At 49.7% G+C, this 5,449-nt stretch overlaps 1 pseudogene; it reads right to left on the reverse strand.

The window, feature by feature from the left end:
* Positions 1-2,973: 2,973 nt before the first annotated feature.
* LOC117710230 (small ribosomal subunit protein uS5 pseudogene) lies at positions 2,974-3,862 on the reverse strand (annotated as a pseudogene).
* Between the last annotated feature and the right edge of the window lie 1,587 nt (positions 3,863-5,449).

The raw sequence follows: 5,449 nt of genomic DNA on the forward strand, positions 1-5,449 counted from the left end.
TAGAACCCAAGGGCCTTCGAGATCTAGAATGATCTTCCATGAGAAGCTGAGACCCAGAGAGGTATTCTAGCTGGCCTTAGACCCCATAGCTGGCAAACAGTAGGGCCTGCCTGGCTGTTGCTGCTCTGATGGCTGCTGGACCGGGGCCCCCTTTCTTTCCTTGGAGGCCGCTGGCTTGACAGTTCTGGTTTCCAAGAGGCACAAACAGAATCTCAAAAATCTCAGGCCTTTCCAAGCTCCTAGTCACCCCTGTCCCCTGAAGGCCTGTCACCTGAAGACATCTCCACCAGAGTGACAGCTCTGGCCCTAGCTGGCCTGGGGCCTCTCCCCAGGGGTTGGTGAGTGGGGAGGGGGACTTTTTGTGGGGCCTTCTTCAGTTGATTGTCTGCAGCTCTGTCTTTGTCTGTCTGTCAGTCAGAAGGGAACCACTGAGGAGAGAGGTCAGGCTGGTCACTGGACAAGCAGAAAGAGGCCTGTCCCCGAGAGGGAAGGGTTGGGGAGAGGGCTACCTCCCCCTCACCACCAGCCCCCACCCACTTTCCCAGCTCTTTAGCTGGCTCCCCTAGGGAATTACAGGCTCTGATTATTTCAGAACCAGGGCAGCAAATGCTGGCAAAAGCTCTTGTCTTCCTGCACTGCAAAACCTTGGGTCCTCACTGAAAGGCTTCTCCCCTGCCTTGCCCTGCCTGCAGGAAGAGGGTGTGAAGGGGTCTACCTCAAAACTAACAAGCAGAAGGATTTCCACAAAGCTCTTCCTCCTCCGTGACTCTACTCCAGAACCTGCTTATGTCTCTGCACCCCAGGCTCCCACACCCCCACCCCCAACTACAATCACTCTCGGTGCCATCCCGGGAGAATCCACTTCCAACCTACACCAGTTCCTACTGTACACTGACTGCATCTCCCCAGATCGCGCCGTTTCCAGTCTCCCCTACTTCCTCCTACTCAGGAATCCATCTCCCCAGATTCAACTGTTTTCAGGCTTCTCACACACACATTCTCTCTCTACCCGCCACCCCCTGTACACGAACTGTCTCCCCAGGTCCTGCTGTTTCCAGGTTCCCCTATATTTCCCTGGTACACAAATTGGCCTCTTCGGATTCGGCAGTTTCCAGAACCCCCTTGCTCTCTCACCAGGCAGTTCTATCTCCCCAGATTCAGCTGTTTTCAGGCTGCCCTTATTTGCCCTGTACACGGAGACCTCTCAGGTTCTACCGTTTCAAGACCCCCCCCCCCCCATTTCCCTTGTACACGGATCAGTCTCCGGTGTCTGTCGATCCCAGCTGCCTCGGGGCTTCAGTGGGTTTAAGGAGAGTGGAAGGAAGAGAGTCGGGAAGCGGAGGAGAAAACACTGTCATCCGGGATAGCCCTCATTCACTTCTCCTGTGACCCAGAGCTCTAAGGAGCTTGCGCTCACGCAATCTCTGGGCCTCGGCTCCTACAAATAGATCCTTTAAGACCATTTGCCCTGAGACTTCCTAATTCCCTCCTCCCTGCGGCTGCTCCAGGTCTGAGCCTCAAGCTGAGCATCCCAGGGCTGCTCGTCCCAGTGCTCAGCGGCTCTCCCTGCTAATCTTTTCCTCTAGGCCCCTTTGTCTCTCCCACCCGCTGCACCTGAGCCCCACCCCTCAGTTTATTCACACAGAGCTTAAGGGAGACTCCAGATGCCCCCACCCCCAGCAAAAAGGGATCTGGAGTCAGAGATCCACACGATTTATCTGCCCTTTGTCTTAGTTTGCAGCTTGAGGCGCATCGCCTACAGGCTCTGGAAACTAGGATGGCTGGGCTAGCATCCGGAAGCGTGGCTTTCCAGGCTGAGAAAACAGTTGTTTGCTCCTTATCTCATAGAAGCAGAGGGCCTGAATCCCTGCTCCTCCTAGGCAGGGCAAGGGCGGTGGTCTGCAAGGATTTTCAGGATTCTTGTATTCTCCGATTGATTATTAACGAATTAATTGTTATGATCTCAGTCTGCCGCTGAAGTTGGTGTTCTCAGGTGTGGAAGTCGGGTTGGCTTTGAACTTATGGAGACCCTCCTGCCTTGAAGAGGTGTGCACCACCGCACACACCTTTGTGTGTGTGCACACACACAATATCACTCCCAACATTTCTGCTCTGCTGGTTCCTCATCTCCTTCCTCTGCTCACACCTCCTAATTATTAACCTAATTCCAACCATTTTGGCACCCACAACAGACAGGTCTTGCTGCCCTAGGAAACATTCTGAGTGCGCCAGGGAACAAACAGGAAGGGTGGGCCCAGTGGGGTCAGGGCAGTGGCCTAATTAAAGGTACACCTTCTTCATGGGGAAGCCCACACCTGGATTCCTGCCCCATTGTTTCTGGTCCCAGGAGCAGAGAACAGACTCAGTTTTCCTACCTGCTAAGCATAGATGATGGCGTCTGTCTATCTCACGGAGGTGGGGGTTGGGGGAGTAAAGAAAGTTACAAAGGTAAGGGGGATAGAATACATCCGTGGAGCTTGACAAATACAAATTGTAAATTATACCGTTATAAATAGGTCTTATTAGGACTTTGTGGGATTTTTCTTTTTCTCTTTATGTATATATTTTCCTTTGTTTGGAAAAAATGTCAGGAAAAAGCACCTGTTTGTTACTTTGTTGTCCCTGTTATCATCATCATCTTCTTCATCTCTATCACCATCAATTATTACCATCATCGTAATAACTATCATCATCACCATTATCTCCATCACCATCATCATCACCACCACCATCATCAATCACCATCATCACCATCATCACGATCATCACCATCACCACCACCATCATCATCGTCATCATGTTTTGCTTTTTTGAGGCAAGGTCTCACAAAGCCCGGATTGGTCTTAAATGCTATTTGTAATTGAAGATGATATTGACCATTGACATTGAATGCTCTCTCTCTCTCTCTCTCTCTCTCTCTCTCTCTCTCTCTCTCTCTACATTTATTTTATGTATATGAGTATACACTGTAGCTGTCTTCAGACACACCAGAAGAGGGCATCGGATCCCATTACAGATGGTTGTGAGCCACCATGTGGTTGCTGGGAATTGAACTCAAGACCTCTGGAAGAGCAGTCAGTGCTCTTAACCGCGGAGCCATCTCCCAGCCGGAACTCTCTTTTTTTCAAAAACCAGACTTCATTCACTTTATTTTTCTTGTATAAAAACCCTTCTGTGGTAGCCTTAGCTGGAGCCTGGGTCCCCTGAACAGAGACTCTGGTGTGGGTCTTCACAAGATGATCAGTGAATTCCTGAGAAGGAGACTTGGTGAACACAGTCTCTTTCCAGAGGTCGGGGGTCAGGTAGCTGTGGGTCTTGGCAATGGCATCAAAGGTGGCCTTGGCAAAGCTGCCCAGAGTGGCAGTGCAGCCCCTGGCTGAGGTGGAGCAGCCGTCTATGCCGGCCATCATCGGTAGCTTCTTGGGCACAGGAGCAGAGACAATGACGGTGTCTCTGGGGGCGGGGATGAGATGCACCAGCACAGAGCCACAGCGGCCTGTCACCTTGTATGGAACAGTGTGGGGCCAGTCTTGTTCCCCCCGTAGCCTCTCGGCACAGGAGAGATGGAGCTTGGCCAAGATGATGCCCCTCAGATGGCAGTGGCCACCTCCTTGGAACACTTAACACCAAGGCCAATGTGACCCTTGTAGTTCCCAACAGCGACACAAACCTTGAACCTGCTCGCTGGCCAGCCCGAGTCTGCTTCTGCACTGGCAGGATCTTCAGATCCCTTAGGGATGCATCCAGGAAAACGTCAATAATCTCAGGTTCCTTATTGGGCGGAGGGAACAGGTAGATAGCTCTTCTCCAGGGACTTGATCTTCATGCCCTTAACCAGGAGGCCCAGCTTGGTGTCAAGGATCCATTCAGCTTTATACCACTATGAGCCCCGTGGCCTCAACCACACTTCTGTCTCTAAGATCACTACAGAAGCCTCCTAATCCCGCCCCCACCTACCCCCCCATGTCTTCCTGATCCTCCTGCTGTACCAGAGTCAGCCATCATTTCCTGTTTTCCAGAGGAAGGAGGAGGAAGGAGAGGAAGAGGGAGAGGAGGAGGAAGAAGAGGAAGAGGAGAGGAGGAAGAGGAGGAAGAAGAGGAAGAGGAGGAGGAGGAAGCAGCAGCAACATTGAACTTTTGATCCCCTCCCCCAGCTCCACATCCCAAGTGCACCGCCTCTTTAATTTCCTTATTAAGGAACAAGGCTATCAAGGGTAGGAGTGATGGCCCAGTAGGTAAAGTAACTTCCGTGTAAGCCTGAGGATTTGAGGATGGAGTCCTGGAACCAAGTGTAGCACTGACTCTGTGGCTCCACAGGAGGGGTAGCGACAGGCAGATCCTGGGCACTCCAGGGCCACAGTGTGACTGAAATAGTGAGCTTCGAGGTTAGTGAGAGATCTTGTCTCAAAACACAGTGTGAGGCACTACGGAGACGGTGACGTCATAGTTAAAAACTGTGTGAGTTCATACCCAGAACAGAAACAAACAATTACTGGGCTGGATATGATCAGCAATTGTACAAAATATCTATATGTGAAATATAAATATATATAAATATATATATAATATATATATTTATAGATATATATAAATATCTATAAATAACATCTAACATGTAATGTCTGAGTATTGAATACTTACCTTAAAGCTTAAAAAGACTTAAAGGGAACGAATCCTAATGCAAATAAATTCACATGACTGAGTCGGCAGTGATGGTTTACACATTTGATACCCAAACTCGGGAGGCAGAAGCAGGGGATCTCTGAGTTTGTGGCCAGCAGAGTGAGTTCCTGGACAGCCAAGGCTACACAGAGAGACCCTGTCTTGGAAAACAAACAAATAAACAAAAAAGTAAAAAGCAAAACAACAAAAATCACATGACTGGAGATGCGTATCGACTGGCAGAGCGCTTACTCAGCTCGCACAAATCCCTGAATTCAGTCCCTGGCCCCAGGTAAGCAGGGGGTGCTGCCCAAACCTAGAATCTTAGTGCTCGGGAGCCAGATGCAGAGGGTCAGAACTGGGGCATCCTAGGTAACATAGGGAGTTCAGGGCCAGCCTGATCTATATACCCAGTTTCAGTGTACCCTCGTCTTGACGTCGCAGGATTGTCTATACGGGGAATTAAACCTGGAACTTCATGCGTGTTGGTTAAACACTCTACCAGTGAGTACACCCTCATCTCTCTCTGAGAAGGAAAATAAAAAGTATAAATTGGGATTTTTTTTTTATTTAGGAATTCTGCTACCATTTTAAATGCCTAGGGACGTCATTCATTGTTAAAGAAATGTGACTTATGAATTGTAGGTTCTGGTGCCCTTTAAAAAAAAAACCCAAAACCATGGGATAGAAAAGAGCAAACAAGGGCTGGGGAGATGGCTCAGTGGTTAGAGCACTGGCTGCTCTTCCAAAGGTCCTGAGTTCAATTCCCAGCAACCACATGGTGGCT

Source organism: Arvicanthis niloticus, chromosome 6 (assembly GCF_011762505.2).
Source record: "Arvicanthis niloticus isolate mArvNil1 chromosome 6, mArvNil1.pat.X, whole genome shotgun sequence".
NCBI lineage: Eukaryota > Metazoa > Chordata > Mammalia > Rodentia > Muridae > Arvicanthis > Arvicanthis niloticus.